The sequence below is a fragment of the Vombatus ursinus genome, unplaced genomic scaffold (genome assembly GCF_900497805.2).
Source record: "Vombatus ursinus unplaced genomic scaffold, bare-nosed wombat genome assembly UNPS02014770.1, whole genome shotgun sequence".
NCBI classification, from domain to species: Eukaryota; Metazoa; Chordata; class Mammalia; order Diprotodontia; family Vombatidae; genus Vombatus; species Vombatus ursinus.
The window spans coordinates 8183901-8203575 of NW_020954548.1; the positions used below are offsets into that span (position 1 = coordinate 8183901).

Genomic DNA, 19675 nt, shown 5'->3' on the forward strand with positions numbered 1-19675 from the left:
GATGAAGGAAAGGTTAGAGAGAGAGAAGGTAGATCTTCATAAAAAAAAATCAAAACTTATATTCACTTTTAACAACCATCTTCTGATATATGATCACTGACATTTTGGAGGAAAATAAGCTGATGAGAGTTACACTATACATCTTTAGTAAAGTCTAGTATTAGGTTCAGTAATCTGAGGCCATCACTTACTCTAAGCCAGTGGTGTCAAGTTCAAATAGAAATGGGATCCCAGGAGCCAAGATGGCAGAATAAGAAGTAAGTTGCTCTTTCCCTCCCTTATCAACCTCTGAAAGCCCAGAAAATATCGCCCTAGGAAAACCCTGGAACTGCTGAACCAAAAGAAAGATGAGGTGTAGCAGTCCAGTAGCCCAGGTAGCTTGAGGGAAAGGCCCCTCTTGCCCTGGAGGAAGGGGAGCAGTACTGAATGGGAGGTGTCCCAGCAAGCTAGTGGAAAGCCCTACCTCAGCATACCAGGAGGAGATCCCGAAACCCAGCTGGTGGAACAGGCAAATACCAACATCTGGACCCCTGAGTGCCTCAGTGAGGGAGGGGGAACTGGTGGAAACCAACTCAGAAAACCACCAGGTGCCTTGGCATTCTACAGCAGTCTCCCAGTGCCTCAGCAAAACTCTGTGAAGCACTCCAAGGGGCCCTAAAACATACTGCAACATCCATCTGAAAGGAAGCTGAAGAAAGCGAAAGGAAAGGAAAAGCAGGCAACCTCTAGGGGCCAGACTACCCAATCCTACGCCTAGATTTCCAGTGTTACTGATTCTAGCCCAACACCAGGTAAGCTGCCAGAACCCTACAGCCTCCAACTGCCAACATCAGAGGCCCCAGCACACAAAGCCAGTGACCAGGCCCTAGGATCCCAACACAAGAAGCTTGGGTCAGTGCCCTCTGCTCCCCAGCAGGAGAGCTCAATCTCTTTAAAGGCCAGGACATAAGCAAACACCATGAGCTAAAAGAAACGTATGATAGATTCTTATTATGGGAAGAGTGAAGATCAAGGCAGAAATTCTGAAGAACATTGTCAACAAACACACACCAGGAACCTCAAAAGGGAATATGAACTGATCTGAAGCCCAAAAAGCCTTCTTAGAAGAGCTCAATAAGGATTTTAAGAGTCAAATGAGAGAGGTAGAAGAAAAAATGGGAAAAGAAATGAGAGGTATGCAGGAGAGTCAATAGCTTGGAAAAAGGACAAAAATTAACTGTAGAAAACAAGTCCCTAAAAAATACAATTGGCCAAATGGGGAAGGAGGTACAAAATCTAATAGAAGAAAACAATTTGTTAAAAATTAGAATTGGGCAAATGGAAGCTAATGACTCTATGAAATCAAGAATCAGTCAAACAAACAAAAGAATGAAAAAAGAGATAAAAATATAAAATACCTCACTGGTAAAACAACTTACCTGGAAAATCGATCCAGGAGAGACAATTTAAAAATTACTGGTCTACCTGAAAATCACAATGAAAAAAAGAGCCTGAACAGTATCTTTCAGGAAATCATAAAGGAAAACTGCCCTGAGGTCCTAGAACCAGAGGGTAAAATAGCCATGTAAAGAATTCACCCATCATCTCCTGAAAGAGATCCCAAATTGAAAACACAAGGGATATAGCAGCCAAATTCCAAAATTACCAGGTCAAAGAAAAAATACTGCAAGCAGCCAGAAACAAACAATTTAAATATCATGGAACCACAGTCAGGATTACACAGGACCTTGCAGCTTCTACATTAAAAGACCGTAGGGCATGGAACATCATATTCCATAAGGCAAAGGAGCGTGGATTACAACCAATGATCAACTACTCAACAAAAATTAGCATGATCTTTCAGGGGAGGAGATGGATATTCAATGAAATAGGGGACTTCCAAACCTTCCTGATAAAAAGAACAGAGCTCAACAGAAAATCTGATCTTCAAATACAAGACTCAAGAGAGACATAAAAAGTTTAAGTCAGAAAGATACAACATGTTGTTAATAAGGGCAAACTGTTTACATCCCTACAAGGGAAGATGACACTTGTAACTCTTGAGAACTGTATTGTTATTACACTACATTAAAGGGGTATACATAAAGGGGATGGATAACTTGACTTTGATGTAATGATAAAAAAATAATCTAATCAAGTGAGTTAAATGGATCCAAGTAAATGGATTAATCTGATCTAAGAAAATGTACTAAGAGAAAAGAAAAGAAGGGGGCAGACAAGGGTAAATTACATTACAGGAAAAGGCACAAAAACCTACTACAGCAGAGGGAAAGAAGAGAGGGAGATGAGCATTGTTTGAACCTTACTCTCATCAGATTTGGCTCAAGAAGGGAATAACATTAGTGAGGAGGGAAAAGGAGAAAGGAGAAAGGAAAGCATAAACAGGAAAGAAAAAGGATAGAGAGAAATACACAGATAGTAATCATAACTGTGAATGTGAATATGATAAACTCTCCTATAAAATGGAAGTGGATAGCAGAATGGATTAAAAACCTTAATCCCACAATGTTATTTACAGGAAACACATTTAAAATAGAGCAACACACACAGGGGAAAGGTAAAACGCTGGAGCAGAATATATTATGCTTCAGCTAAAGTAAAAAAAGCAGGGGTAGCAATCCTTATCTCAGACAAAGCAAAAGCAAAAATAGATCTTGTCAAAAGAGATAAGGAAGGAAACCATATCCTGCTAAAAGGCACCACAGACAACAAAGGAACATCATTATGAAACATATATGCACCAAATGGTATAGCATCCAAATTCTTAGAGGGGAAGTTCAGGAATTACAGGAAGAAATAAACAGCAAAACTATACTAGTGGGGGACCTCAACCCCCCCTTCTCTGAACTAGATAAATCTACCCATAAAATAAACAAGAGAGAAGTTAAGGAGTTGAATAGAATATTAGAAAAGTTAGCTATGATAGACCTCTGGAGAAAACTGAATGGGGATAGGAAGGAATATACTTTTTTTTCAGCAGTTCAAGGCACATACACAAAAACTGACCATGTACTAGGGCATAAAAACATCACAATCTAATGCAGAAAGGTAGAAATATTAAATGCATCCTTTTCAGATCATGATGCAATAAAAATTATATGTAATAAAGGGCCATGGAAAGATAGACTAAAAAAATAATTGGAAACTAGATAATTTAATCCTAAAAAATGATTGGGTCAAACAACAAATCACAGAAAGAATTAATAACTTCATTCAAGAGAATGAGAGTAATGAGACAACATATCAAAACTTATGGGATACAGTGAAAGCAGTTCTTAGGGGAAGTTTTATATCTCTAAATGCTTACATGAATAAAACAGAAAAAGAGGAGAACAATGAATTGGGCATACAAATAAAAAAACTAGAAAAAGAACAAATTAAAAATCCCCAATTAAACACCAAATTAGAAATATTGAAAACCAAAGGAGAAATTAATAAAATTGAAATTAAGAAAACTATTGAACTAATAAATAAAACTAACGAGTTGGTTTTATGAAAAAAATCCAATAAAATAGATAAACCTTTGGTTAATTTAATTTAAAAAAAGAAAGAAGAAAACCAAATTACCAGTATCAAAAATGAGAAGGATGAATCCACCACCAAGGAGGAGGAAATTAAAACAATAATTAGGAACTATTTTGCCCAACTGTATGCCAATAAATTTGACAATCTAAGTGAAATGGATACATATTTACAAAAATATAAATTGCCCAGATTAACAGAAGAGGAAGTAAAATACTTAAGTAACACTATCTCAGAAAAAGAAATTGAACAAGCCATTGATGAACTCCCTAGGAAAAAATCTTCAGGGCCAGATGGATTTACAAGCAAATTCTATCAAACATTTAAAGAACAATTAATTTCAATACCATATAGACTATTTGGGAAAACAGATGAAGGAGGAGTCTTACCAAATTCTTTTTATGATACAAATATGGTGCTGATACCTAAACTGGGAAGAGTCAAAACAGAGAAAGAAAATTATAGACCAATTTCCCTAATGAATATAGATGGAAAATTTTTAAATAAAATACCAGCAAATAGATTACAGCAACTTATTACAAGAATAATATACTATGTGAGAAACAAGAAGTAGCGTAAAAAATGGGAAGAAAAATGAGTGATGCAAGAAAATCATGAAAAACAAGTCAACAGCTTGCTAAAGGAAACCCCCAAAAAATACTGAAGAAAATATCACCTTAAAAAATAGCCTAACCCAAATGGCAAAAGAGGTCCAAAAAGCCAGCGGGGAGAAGAATGCCATACAAAGCAAAATTGGCCAAATGGAAAAGGAAGTCCAAAAGCTTACTGAAGAAAATACTTTCTTAGGGGCAGCTAGGTGGCGCAGTGGATAGAGCACCGGCCCTGGATTCAGGAGAATCTGAGTTCAAATTCAGCCTCAGGCATGTAACACTTACCAGCTGTGTGACCTTGGGCAAGTCACTTAACCCCACTGCTTAGCCAAAAAAAAAAAAAAAAAAAAAAAAAAAGAAAAAGAAAATACTTCCTTAAAAATTAGAATGGGGCAATGGGAAGCTAGTGACTCTATGAGAAATCAAGACACTGTAAAACAAATCCAAAAGAATGAAAAATTAGAAAACAATGTGAAATATCTCATTGGAAAAACAACTGATCTGGAAAACAGATCCAGGAGAATTTAAAAATTACTGGATTATCTGAAAGCCATGATCAAAAAAAGAGCCTAGACATTATCTTTCAAGAAATTATCAAGAAAAACTGCCCTGATATTCAAGAATCAGAGGGAAAAATAGAAATGGAAAGAATCCACCCATCACCTCCTGAAAGAGATCCCCAAAGAAAAACTCCTAGGAATATTGTAGCCAAATTCCAGAGTTCCCAGGTCAAGGAGAAAACATTGCAAGCAGCCAGAAAGAAACAATTCAAATTTTGTGGAAACACAATCAGGATAGCACAAGATTTAGCAGCTTCTACATTAAGGGACAGGAGGACATGAAATACATAATATTCTGGAGGGCAAAAGAGACAGGATTACAACCAAGAATCACCTACTCAGCAAAACTGAGTATAATCGTACAGGGGAAAAGTAGACATTCAGTGAAATAGAGGACTTTCAAGCATTCTTGATTAAAAGACCAGAGCTGAATGGAAAATTTGACTTTCTGATGCAAAATTCAAGTGAAACATGGAAAGGTAAATAGGAAAGAGAAATCATAAGAGACTTATTAAGGTTGAACTGTTTACATTCCTTCATGGAAAGATGATATTCACAACTCATGAGATCTTTGTCAGTATTAGGGTAGTTGGAGGGAAAAATTTATATGCATGTGTATATATACATAGATAGATAGATAGATAGACAGAGGGCACAGAGTGAGTTGAAAATGAAGGAGTGATATCTGAAGAATAAAATTAAGGAGTGATACAGGATTATACTGGGAGAAGGAGAAAGGGAGAGGTAAATTATCTCACATAAAACAGTTACGAAAAGGATTTTACAATGTAGGGGAAATGGGATAAGGTGAGAGGGAATGAATGAATCTTATTCTCATAGTATTTGGCTTAAGGAGAGAATAATATATATACTCAATTTGGTAGGGAAATCTATCTTACCCTATAGGAAAATAAGGGAGGAAGGGGTCAAGAGAGCAGGGGGATGACAGAGGGAAGAGCAAATTGGGGGAGGGGATAGTCAGAAGCAAACACTTTTGAGGAGGGACAGAGTCAAAAGAGAGAATAGAATAAGTGGGAGATGGGATAGGATTAAGGGAAATATAGTTAATTTTTCACAACATGACTACTATGGAAATGTTTTGCATAACTACACATGTATAACCTGTATCAAGTTGCTTGCCTTTTCAATGAGGGTGGGTGGGGAAGGAGGAAGGGAGAAAATTTGGAACCCAAAGTTTTAAAAACACATTTAAAAAAATTGTTTTCACGTGCAATTGGGAAATAAGAAATACAGGAAATGAAATATAGAAATCTATCCTGCCCTACAGGAAAAAAGAAGGGGAAGGGGATAAGAGAAGGGGGGAGACATAGAAGGGAGGGCAGATTAGGGGATGGGGTATTTAGAATGCATGCCATCCTGGATTGGGGGGAGGGACGAGATGGGGAGAAAATCTGGAACTCAAAATCTTGTGGAAGTGAATGTTGAAAACTAAAAATAAATCAATTAAAAAAAAAATAATAATACACTATGACCAGGTAGGATTTGTACCAGCAATGCACGGCTGGTTCAACATTAGGAAAACTATCAGCATAACTGATCATAACAACAAAACTAACAGAAACCACATGATCATCTCAATAGATGCAGAAAAAGCTTTTGACAAAATACAATACCCATTCCTATTAAAAACACTAGAGAACACAGGAATAAATCTTCCTTAAAATAATAAATAGCATCGACCTAAAACCTTCAGCAAGCATTATATCTAATGGGGACAAGCTAGAAGCACTTCCAATAAGATTGGAGTGAAACAAGGATGTCCATTATCTCCACTGTTATTCAACATCATACTGGAAACGTTAGTTTTAGCAACGGAAGAAAAAAAGACATTGAAGGTATTAGAATAGGCAAAGAAGAAACAAGCTATCACTCTTTGCAGATGATATGATGTTATACTTAGAGAATTCTAGAGAATCAAGTAAAAAGCTACTTGAAATAATAAACAACTTTAGCAAAGTTGCAGGCTATAAAATAAACTCACATAAATCATTGTCATGTCTATATATTACCAACAAAGTCCAACAGCAAGAGATAGAAAGAGAAATTCCATTTAAAGTTACTGTAGACATTACAAAATATGTGAGTCTATCTCCTGAAACAAAACCAGGAACTATATGAACACAATTACAAAATGCTTTTCACACAAATAAAGTCAGATCTAAATAATTGGAAAAACATCAGTGGCTCATGGGTAGGCCGAGCTAATATAATAAAAATGACAATTCTACCTAAGCTAATTTACTTATTCAGTGCCATACCAATCAAACTACCAAAAAATTATTTTATAGTTAGAAAAAATAATAAAATTCATTTGGAATAATAAAAGATCCAGAATATCAAGGGAACTAATGAAAAGAAATGCAGGGGAAGGTGGCCTAGCCATTCCAGATCTTAAATTGTATTATAAAGCAGCAATCATCAAAACTGCTTGGTACTGGCTAAGAAACAGAGTGGTGGATCAGTAGAATAGGTTAAGTATGCAAGACACAGTAGTCAATGACTATAGTAATCTATTATTTGATAAACCTGAAGACCCCAGCCTTTGGGATAAGAACTCACTCTTTGACAAAAACTGCTGGGAAAACTGGAAAAGAGTATGGCAGAAACTAGGCTTCGGCCAAAATCTCACACCATATACCAAAATAAAGTCAAAATGGGTTCATGATTTAGATATAAAGGCTGATACTACAAGAAAACTGGGAGCGCAAGGGATAGTTTACCTATCAGATTTATGGAGAACAGAAGAATTCATGACCAAACAGGAGATAGAGAACATTATGAAATGCAAAACAGACAACTTTGATTACATTAAACTGAAAAGTTTTTGCACAAACAAAGCCAATGCAACCAGTATTAGAAGGAAAGTAGAAAACTGGGAAAGAATTTTTACAACCAGGGCAGCTAGGTGGCGCAGTGGGGGGCAGCTAGGTTGCACAGTGGATAGAGCACTGGCTCTGAAGTCAGGAGGACCTGAGTTCAAATCTGGCCTCAGACCAAACACATGACACTTACTAGCTGTGTGACCCTGGGCAAGTCACTTAAACCCAATTGCCTTAAAAAAAAAAAAAATGAAAAAGAATTTTTACAACCAGTCTTTCTGGAAAGGGCCTCATTTCTAAAATATCTAGAGAATTAAGTTAAATTTATAAGAATACAAGTCATGCCCCAATTGATAAATGGTCAAAGGATATGAACAGGAAGCTCACAGATGAAGAAATTAAAGCCATCTAGTAATATGAAAAAATGCTCTAAATCACTGCTGATTAGAGAAATGCAAATTAAAACAACTCTGAGGTACCACATCACACCTATCAGATTGGCCAACATGACAAAACAGGAAAATAATAAATGTTGGAGAAGATGTGGGAAAACTGGAACACTAATGCATTGTTGGTGGAGTTGTGAAATGATCCAACCATTTTGGAGAGCAATTTGGAACTATGCCCAGAGGGCTATAAAAATTTGCAAACCCTTTGACCCAGCAATAGCACTTCTAGGGCTATATCCCAGAGAGATCATACAAATGAGAAAAGGAACCACATGTACAAAAATATTTATAGCAGCTCTTTTTGTTGTGGGAAAGAACTGGAAATTGAGAGAATGCCCATCAATTGGGGAATGGCTGAATAAGTTGTGGTGTATGAATGTAATGGAATACTATTGGGCTATAAGAAATGATGAACAGGCTGACTTCAGAAAAACCTGGAAAGACTTGCATGGTTTGATGCTGAGTGAAGTGAGCAGAACCAAGAGAAAGTTGTACACAGTAACAGCCACGTTGTACAATGACTAACATTAATAGACTTCACCCTTCTCAGCAATACAAGGATCTAAGACATCTCCAAAGGCCTCATGATGGGAAATGCTATTCACAACCAGAAAAAGAACTATGGAGTTTGAATGCAGATTGAAGCATTCTATTTGCTCTTTTTTTTCTTCTGTTGTGTTTTGTTTCCTCTTTCTGGTGGTTCCTCCTATTAGTTCTAATTCTTACTTACAGCATCATTAATGTGAAAATATGTTTAATAGGAATGTGTATGTATAGCCTATAACAGATTGCACACCGTCTTGGGGAAGAAAGCGGAGGAGGGGGAGAAAAATTTAAAACTCAAAAGCTTATGGAAATGATTGTTAATAATTCAATAAAATTAATTAAAATTTAAAAAAAAAGAAAGAAAAGAAATGGGATCCCGTACATAAGGATCCCTTAAGATCGAATACCAGCAGTTTTAAAATGTAGTATTATCTGTTTTATTGTATTATTTACTTCTTTAAATACTTCCCAACTGCACTTTAATCTAGTTTAGGTAGCACTCAGGAGTGTTATGGGCCTGAGAGATGTGTTCTACATTTCTGACACCTCTGTTCTAAGTCATACATGAAGCATAAAACTAAAAGATGTGTCTAACACCTAACGAACTAACAAAAGCTACTCTCATAAAAATATTTTTCTGGTGATCACATCAATAGGATAAACAACTCTGTTAATACTTTATTCCATTTAACTTAAAAAGTATTTGATACCTTTTAAACACTTAGTACTTCACCTAAAACACTCAGTACTAGGTGCAGTATGGGTATGAACAGAAAGTAGTCCAATTTGCCCAGGGCATACATAGTTCAATTAAACTGAGAAGCCTAGAAAGTTATAAGGCTGGGAATAAGTGATGCCATTTTGAAACACTAATGTCCACATCTGCAAATATTCCTTGAGGGTTTTGTAAGTATTTGTAAAAGTAGGGAAAGGGCACATACACAAGAGATTCGGTGGTGGAGGGTGTTAGAAGAGACCTCAGAGATCATCTGGTCCAACCCCCTCCTCATTTTACAGTTGAGGAGACTGAGGCCCAGGAAGGCTAAGTGACTTGCCCACAGTCACATAAGTAGCAAAACATCAGATGCTGGACTCGGCCTTTGATTCCACTGTTTTTTCCACAGTCCCCACACTACCTCTCATTTTGGACGTGAAAATGTAACTCCCTCTCAAAAAATATGTATGTTGTACGTGTGTGTGTGTGTGTGTGTGTGTGTGTGTGTGTGTGTGTGTGTGATTTCAATATTAGGTTGCAAGATACCTGAGCATTTCTTCATCTTGTGGTAGGTGGTGAGAGGGAATATTGGGGAAAAGACCCAAAACAGACTAGAAGGCAATGTGGTTAAATCCAGTCTAGCATTCTGTAGCTGAACTGTGCAAGCACGGTATGCTATTCTAGAGAATATAACACATGTTCTTTTACATAACAAGTAAACTTCCATAACTTTTTTGAGTCTCTCCTACTTCTCATGTTTCCCTTTTTGACCTAGTTATCCTAATTATCTCATAATCACTTGTAATTATTTGTATATGTGTGTCACCCGCATATTAGATTGAAAGATATTTGAAGGGTTTTTCATCTGGGCAATTCCCAGTGGCTGTCATAATGCTTCTACTTAGTAAAGCTTCATGGTGTTATATTATTTGGTGCTTTAGAACATCCTTTTCTAAAAATGAGAAATCAAAAGCAAGTTATGCTTTTACAGTTCAGCTATGGAATGCTAGACTGGATCCAACCACAGTGCCTTCTAATCTGTTTTGGGTCTTTTCCCCAATATTCACTTTCACCACCCACCACAAGATGAAAAACTTCTAGTCTATATTGGGTCTTATCCCCAATATTCATTCCCCATAACTTTTTTCAGGAAGAAAAGTGCTGGGCCCTAAAGGGAGCAAAGGATTTCAACAAGTAGAGATGTGGAAGAAATTCACAAAGGATTAGATTTAGAACTAGAAGTCAACTCTAAGGTCATCTAGTCCAATTCTCTCATTTACAGATAAGGAAACTGATGACCAGAAAGGTTAACTGACTTACCCAAAATTATACAGGTGATAAGTGGCAGAGATGGACTTTAAATTCAAGCTCTTTAACTCTAAATCTAGCACTTTTTCCCCTGAATTCCAGATATAAGAAATTGCTTGAGAGAATGTACCTAGGCAGAATGGGATCAGAGAACAGTTAACTAGCAGTTCAGTTTCGCTAAAATGGAATATGTAAAAAGGAGTAGCAATAAGAAATTAGGCTAGAAGCAGTCCTTGTATAGTGAAACATTTTATTTTATCAAGTGGGCAACTGAAGAATAAGTGTTTGAGCAAGACAGTGACATGATCATACTTTTGCAATGGTGTTTGGGCAGATTAGAGAAATGGTAGTAAAAGAGACCAGTTAAAGGGGTTTTATAATAATCCAGGTGGTGATAAGGGTCTGAATTAAGGCAGTATCAGTGTAGAGAGATGAGACAGGTGAGAGATATTATAGCTATGATCAATGGTTAGATGTGGGAGGAAAAGGAAGAAGGCAAAGTAGACTATTGATTTGAGTCTAGGGTAATGGGAGAATGGCTGAAAAAAGGTTCTGAGGAAGAACAAATAAGGTATATTAAATGCTACGCTAAAGTGTATGGATTTGATTCAAGAGGCAGTGAAGATCCACTGGTTTTGACCAAGGGCGTGACAGTAGAACTGCTGTGCCTGAAGATTATTCTGGAAGCAATATACAGAATGGATTCCAGTTGGGGGGGGGGGGGGGAGAAGAGGAGATGAATCAAAGAAACCAGTTAAGAGACTACTAAACAGTCTGGATGATTTGTGAAGACCTGAACTTGGTCTGTGGCAGTGGTAACAGAAAAATGGGGATGGTTTCATTTACTGTGGAGGTAGAATTGATAGGAAGGACTTAGTCATTCATTGGTTATAGGATAATGGAGGGACAAGATTTAGGCAAAGTTGGAATCTAATTGGTTTGGTCACCTTTAAATCTGAATCACCTATAGGAAATTCAGGTAAAAACAAACAGTAAGTAATTAACATTAATGTAAATATTTAGAATGTACTTTTTCACACCAACAACCCTAGCTAGGAGCAAACTCTATTACAAGTCATTTAACAGATTAGGAAAGTGAGGTTCAGTGACATTAAGTGACTCGCCCACATAGTTAGCACATATAGTTAGCAGGTCTCTCTTGATTTCAAGACTATAACTATTTCCACAAAACCACACTGTCTCTCCAAATAACAACTGTCATTTACATAGATATTTAAAATTAATAATTATCTTTCAACTAATTTGTGTTAAGCTCTGAGGATACAAAGAAAGGCAAAAACAAGGTTCCCTGAACTCAAAGAGCTCACATTCTAATGAGACCACATGCAAACAACTATGTAGATAAGGGACATAGAGGGTAAATGGAAGTGAAAAATCACATGACAAGTTACTGAAAAGTGAGAAGAGAAAGCTGAGACTGCTCTGTATGCAGACTATACTTTAGACATTAGATTGTGAATGGAAAGTAATGGCAAAATTACATCTAACATTTAAAGTCATAATTGATTATTAGTACTGTCTACAGCATTTCCTAGGTGTGTCAAGCCATATAAGTTTGAAAAGAAAATTGTCACATATTAATTGTATAAAAAGCCTAAAAACAGAAGTTGTATATAAATCCTCCAGGCTATATAAAATGGATGTGGAATTTTAAGGCAGAGAGTTGGGCTTTTGAATACAGAATTACTCAATGATAACCAAATTGTTCACTAAGAAAACAAACAAAAATGGATGACATTTAGAGTTGGAAAGAACTCAAACTCTAGACTAGCCCTCTCATTTACAGATGAGAAAATTGAGACTCAAAGAGTTAAATGAGGTAACACTGACAGCAATTTTAGGTTAAACAGAATCACAGAAACTTACTACATTTCCAAGAGCTATTAAATTTTTTTTTTTGTGTGGTTTTTGTAATGTTTTGATTGACTGGTTATTAGGTCAACTTTGCTGAATCATATATACTAAACTAACACCTTTCCTTCTCTACAAAGGTGAAATTTCCTTTTTACTACACTTTATCTGGCAAGCTCAAAGCTATGGTGGTGTCTTAATGAGTGGAAATTGGAAGGGTAGGCAGTGGGACTGGAACTAGTTAAGGACCCAAGGGAAGTAAGAATGAGATATGGGGAAGGAATGAATTGTATACTAAGTAGCCAGAAGGCAAAGAATATAAAAGAAAGTGAGGAGAAACAAGACTGGTGCCCAATGGCTCAACTATGTCATGAAACACCACATAAACCAACTAATTTAAGAATACGCTTTGAAGTTTTTTTTAATAGAAATCTGTCGCAAAAATACTAAGTTATCAAAGATATTATAAAAATGAACCATTTGTAGTATTCTAATCATAATTTGTCAAATGTTGAGCCAAAATAAGCCTATCAAATTTTGATAGGCTTATCAAATCCTACCTGCCTGAATAATTTCAACCATGCCTTTTCTTCTACATAACCCTTTCTGCTACAGAGAAAGGGATCAGGGATTGAAAAGAAAGGAAATGAGAGGGAAAGGAGAAAAGAAGGAAGATGGAAGGGAGGTAGAATGATAAGACATGATCTCAAATACAGATGGAATTTTAAGGCAGAGAGTTGGGCTTTTGAATACAGAATTACTCAATGATAACCAAATTGTTCACTGACTAAGAAAACAAACAAAAATTAAATAGATCTCTCTTCTAGTTGTTTGGGTCTTTACTGGACTAAAATATGTTGAAAATACATCATAAGCTTAATTAGCGATTACTAATTTGTTCTCCTTTAGCCACACTCTCTCTCTCTGCCATCCACATGTTATCAACGTCCTGAATAACTGAAACAGGTCTGCAGGATTTCAAGGTAAGGTCTATCACCCTGGGGGGGGGGAGAGGAAGAATCTCACAGATCCATCCATGCTTGATCAAAACATGGACCTAGGCTACATCACAGTCTTATAACAGTGAGCTAAGAAGACACCTAACAACTATTCAACCAATTTCAAAAGTACAGGAAGGAGGTGTGGCTACACAATAGTTCATATAAATAAGACACTAGTTTTGATGGCTAAATTCAAACAAAAAGTATGACATGCAGGCAAAAAAGTGTCAAAGCAAGATGATGGCATTTAGAGTTGGAAAGAACTCAAACTCTAGACTAGCCCTCTCATTTACAGATGAGAAATTGAGACTCAAAGAGTTAAATGAGGTAACACTGACAGCAATTTTAGGTTAAACAGAATCACAGAAACTAAGTGCTGGAAGTGATCTCAGAAACCATTTAGTTCACTCCACACCTGAACAAGAATCATTTCTAAAATACACTCAACAAGTTTTTGAAGACTTCCAGTGAATGAGAACCCAATACATTTCCTAAGATAGCCCACTACTTTTCTGAACAATCATTAGGACATTTTTCCTTACACTAATCCTAAATATGCTCTCCCTAACTTCCACCCATTCCTCCTAGTTCTGCTTTTTAGAGGTAAGCAGAAAAGGGCTATTCTCTATTCTACATGCCAGTCTTTCAAATACTTACTATCCAAGTTACTCCCTTCAGGATATGTCTGAGGTTGTCCTTCCCAAAACATAGCACCAAAAAGTGGACACAGTGGGTACAGACCATCTGTGGTACAAGACACTCTCATCTTCTTCCTGGAATCCCCGACTCCCTCAATGTAACCCAGGATAGCACTAGATTTTCAGTCTGCCAGGTTAACAATGCTGGCTTACAAAGACTTAGAGTGTTAGCCCCCATATATCCCTCTTACAGTCCAAAGGACTAGGCCACACAGTCCCATCTAATATTTTGAAATGTATTTTTGAATAGAAACGTAGAACTAGTAGGCACTCCATTAGAGAACTTTGTCCATACTGACGTAGTCCCATTAGTGACTACTATTTGAGTTTGATCATTCCATTCCACCTGTTTCAAATCTACCTAATTGCACTACTACCTAACCCATTTCTCTTCCATCTTCTCCTGAAGGAAAAGCATGAAAAATTCTGTCAAATGGTCTACTGAAATTTGAGTTTAAAGATATTCAGAAACCTCCTAATCTACTAGTCTGTCAAAAAGAAAATGACATTAGCTTGTTCTTGATACAGTCATGTTGTTTTTTAGTGATCACTACTTCCTCTTCTACATGCTCACAAAACCCTCTATTTAATATGTCCTAGAATTTTTCCAAGAACAGAAATCAAACTCATTGGCCTTGTACTTTGCAGACTCTACCATATTCTTTTTCCAACTGGGTAACATCTGCCTTTCTCCTATCCTATGGAAATCCCCCATACTCCAAGCTCTTTAAAGGATCAACCAGGGCTCAACAATCACTTCTGTAGGTTCTTTTGGAAGCCTAGGCTGAAGTTCATCTGGGTCTAGTGACCTCTGAACTCATTAAAGGTGCTCTCCTGCCATCTCCTCACTTATCTGAGGTTTCAACTACCTGTTAAGCATTTTTGTTCTACCCTTCCCAGTCCAAGATCACACTTTGAAGAGAAACAAAAGTAAAATAAGAGTTGAATAGTTTAGCCTTCTCACCATCATCATCTCACCCACTCTGAGCAGCAGGGATACCAATTTTTTGATCCTTTTCTCATCCCAACAGAAATTATAGAATTCCTTTTGCTTCCCTTAGCTTCTATCACCAACTTCAGATCATCAGGGGTTTATCAATCCTGAAAGCATTTACTCTTATTCTCAAGTTATCTGCACTTGCTTCCACTTTTGATACATTTTTGTTGAAAGGCTGAATCAGTCATGGAGTTTCTTATGCAGCCACACTGGTCTCTTTAGAGAATTTTTCCCTATGTCTTCACCCTCCTCCCTTCCACACCTTCTTCCTCATCAAAACCATTTGTTCATGTTTTCATAATTTCCTTCTTGAGTGCTTACCATCTGCAGATTTTCTCTGCAGAATATCCATACCTGGATTTCTACTAATCCTTTCTTTGGAAACAGGTCTCTGAAAAAATAGTGTATATTTCAGAGTGTTTGGTTGTCACAAATTCTGTAATCATACACTCAGCTATCCCCTAGGTTTCCCTCATTTCTTCTTGAGAAATTAGTTCCTCTTTTAAAATGAGATCCAAAATAGTTTCCCTTTGTTTTCTACTCCACTTTTTGGACAATGACTTCAGTGACGGAGGTGATAGTCCTTCTATACTTTGCCTTTGTAGCCTATATTTTGTGAAAGACCTTGCTTGACAAGATGAACTCCATCTACAAGAGCAGTCAGGATAGTAAATGGGTTGGAAATCAGTGTATGTTAACACTGATGGAAAGAACTAAGTATGTTTAGCCTGTGGAAGAAACCTTAAAGGGAACCCAAGAGTTGCCATCAAGCCTTTTAAGGACTTTCTGGTGGAAGAGGAGTCAGACTTATCAGGTTGGCCCCTGAACTTTTTTTGGGGGGGGCTAGGCAATGGGGTTAAGTGACTTGCCCAGGGTCACACAGCTAGTAAGTGTCAAGTGTCTGAGCCGGATTTGAACTCAGGTCCTCCTGACTCCAGGGCCGGTGCTCTATCCACTGCGCCACTGAGCTGCCCCTCCTGAACTTCTTTTTAAAGCCCAATGAAAGCAAAAACTTAACAACTGGCACTCTCTAAAAGTAGAATAGCCTACTAAATGAGGTATTATTTGGCTATCACAACAGGTTTCCAAGTGGAGCCTGGATGATCGCTTGTCAGGTACATAACAGAGCTAACCCCTGTTCAAATACAGATGGAAGGGCAGCTAGGTGGCACAGTGGATAGAGCACCGGACCTGAAGTCAGGAGGACATGAGTTCAAATCTGACCTCAGACCAAACACTTGACACTTACTAGCTGTGTGACCCTGGGCAAGTCACTTAACTCCAACTGACTAAAAATTAAAAAAAAAAATTAATCAAATACAGATGGAACTAGAGTTCCGTTCCAATATCAAGAATTCTATATTTTTTAATAATAAGATTCACCTGTAAGAACAAAAGGTCCAGAATATCAAGGAAACTAATGAAAAGAAATGCTAGGGAAGGTGGCCTAGTCATGCCATATCTTAAATTGTATTATAAAGCAGCAATCATCAAAACTACTTGGTACTGGCTAAGAAATAGAGTGGTGGATCAGTGGAAGAGGTTAGGTATATAAGACACAGCAGTAAATGACTATTGTAATCTACTGTTTGATAAACCCAAAGACCTCAGCTTCTGGGATATGAACTCACTATTTGACAAAAACTGCTGGGAAAAAAAAAAGTATGGCATAAACTAGGCATAGACCAAAATCTTACACCATATACCAAAATAAAGTCAAAATGGGCATACAGCAAACTGGGAGAGCAAGGAATAGTTTACCTGTCAGATTTATGGAGAACAGATGAATTTATGACCAAACGAGATAGAGAACATTATGAAATGCAAAATAGATAATTTTGATTACATTAAATCAAAAAGTTTTGCACAAAGCCAATGCAACCAAAATTAGGAGGGAAGCAGAAAACCAAGAAAGAATTTTTACAACCATTGTCTCTGATAAGGGCCTCATTTCTAAAATATATAGAGAACTGAGTCAAATTTATAATACAAGTCATTTCCCAATTGATAAATGGTCAAAGGATATGAACAGGCAGCTCACAGATAAAGAAATTAAAGCCATCTAGTCATATGAAAAAATGCTCTACATCACAAATTGATTGCAGAAATGCAAATCAAAACGACTCTGAGGTACCAGTCACACCTATCAGACTGGCTTACATGACAAAACAGGAAAATGATAAATGTTGGAGAAGATGTGGGAAAAGTGGAACACTAATGCATTGTTGGTGGAGTTGTGAAATGATCCAACCATTTTGGAGAGCAATTTGAAACTATGCCCCAAAATATAAAAAATTAAATATAAAATTAAAATTAAATATAAAAATTTGCATATGCTTTGAACCAGCAATAGCACTTCTAGGGCTATATCCCAGAGAGATCATACAAATGGGAAAAGGAACCACATGTACAAAAATATTTATAGCAGCTCTTTTTGTGGTGGCAAAGAATTGGAATTTGAGAGGATGCCCATCAATTAGGGAATGGCTGAATAAGTTGTGGTATATGAATGTAATGGAATACTATTGTTATAAGAAATGATGAACAGGCTGACTTCAGAAAAACCTAGAAAGACTTGCATGGTTTGATGCTGAGTGAAGTGAGTAGAACCAGGAGAAAGTTGTACACAATAACAGCCACATTGTGCAATGACTAATGTTGACAGACTTAACCCTTCTCAGCAATACAAGGATCTAAGACATCTCCTAAGGCCTCATGATGGAAAATGCTGTCCACAACCAGAGAAAGAACTATGGATTTTGAACGCAGATGAAAGCATACTATTTGCTCTTTTTTTAGTTCTGTTGTGTTTTGTTTCCTCTTTCTGGTAGTTCCCCTTACTGGTTCTAATTCTTCTTTAAAACATGACTAATATGAAAATATGTTTAATAGGAATGTATATGGAGAATCTATATCAGATTGCACGCTGCCTTAGGGAGGAAGGTAGGGAAGGTGGGGGAAAAATTTAAAACTCAAAAGCTTATGGAAGTGAATGCTGAAAACTAAAAATAAATTAAATAATAATAACAATAAAAAGAATTTTATATTTTTGTAAGAAACCTGGGTTCTGTTTTAGCTAGTTACTTAACCTCTCTGGAACTCAGTTTATCAGCATTTATCTGAATGTGCTGGACTGAATTAGATGAAGCATAGCTCTAAAAGTTTATAGCTGTGAACAAATTTAGTCTATCTTTCCCTTTACTCTTTCCCAGGCCTTCTAAAGGTCCAAGAAACCTGACCCAAAGTTGATGTCATTAAAATGGTAGAACAGAAGTAATGAAATTTTTTTTTTAATATAAGACCCCCATGAATTTAACTGTATGAGTAATTAAATACAATTTGAATTAGAATAATTAATTATCTAATGCTGCATTCATGATATTCTGAGGGTGGTTGAACAATACCAACAGTGGAGAGGTGGTTAAACCTTCCTTTATATTAGTTAATACTGGCTAGTAAATTAGGCTTAAAATAAATTAAATACCTTCAATGGACCTTAACTTAGTGTCAACAAAAGCAAAGATTTGGAGAAGACTGTCAATATATCCAAGTAAAGATAATGCAACAGAATTAACACATTCAAATCAATAGTGTTAAAGTCAGCTTCCTCACACAGGTCCTGAAAGAATCACTTACAAAATACTAGCCCTTGTCTTTGATGGGATCTGTCATCTTATCTGAAGAAAATAATGTGATCTCTGCCAGTACAGAATAATCCCTACCTGCCCTCCCATGCTCTACAATTTTTGCTCAGGGTTTTTTTTTGGTTTTTTTTTTTTTGGTAAAAACTTAGTAGAATGTAAGATAAATGTGTTGGTCATTTTAATACCATTAATTTTGTGGATACCACTATAGCACTAAGGCTATAATACTTCACTCTTAAATAAGCAGCCCATCTCCTTTTCCAGTCGTGAGTACCTGATAATTTTTTTTTTTTATAAATCTTTTCCTACTGAAATACTCATAAAATGGTCAAAAAGAAAGTTTGGGTTTTGTTAAGAAACGTATCCTTATATCAAGTCTAAATCTGCCTTTTAACACTTTCCACCCACTGATCCAGGTCTGCCCTCTGGATCCAAAAAAGATCCATCTTCTATATAGGGGCCTGAAAGACAGCTATGATGTTGCTCTTAAGATGACCAAATGGAGGCTCTGAGATCCTAAATGGCTTGTCACAATGATCAGAATCAGAATACAAACCCTAATTCCAAGTCAAGCACTTGTTCCATTCAGTCATGCAGCTACCTATGCCAGCCATGCTCCTACTACTACTGCCATCTGATTTATCTGCAATTCTGATGTCTTCTGGAATTATGGTGTTCAATGACTCATTGCCTTATAGGATTACTCAACAACAATGGTGTTAAAAAAGATGGGCCTTAAAAAGAAAGGTTATTTAAGTATTTTTAAAATGAACAGAAGAAAACAGAAATTAGAAATAGATAAGCTAGATAGCTCTGAAAGTATGTTGAATTTATTATGTACTTACAAGCAGTACATATTAGAAATTTGTGGTTTCACATATAATATTCTTTTTATATTCTCCTTTACATATA

General features: G+C 36.6%; 1 protein-coding gene across 2 annotated transcripts in view; it reads right to left on the reverse strand.

Moving 5' to 3' along the window:
- Positions 1 to 19675, reverse strand: part of RAD23B (RAD23 homolog B, nucleotide excision repair protein) — a 106736-nt gene that overhangs the window by 57360 nt on the left and 29701 nt on the right. The gene's annotated exons all lie outside the window — the stretch shown is intronic.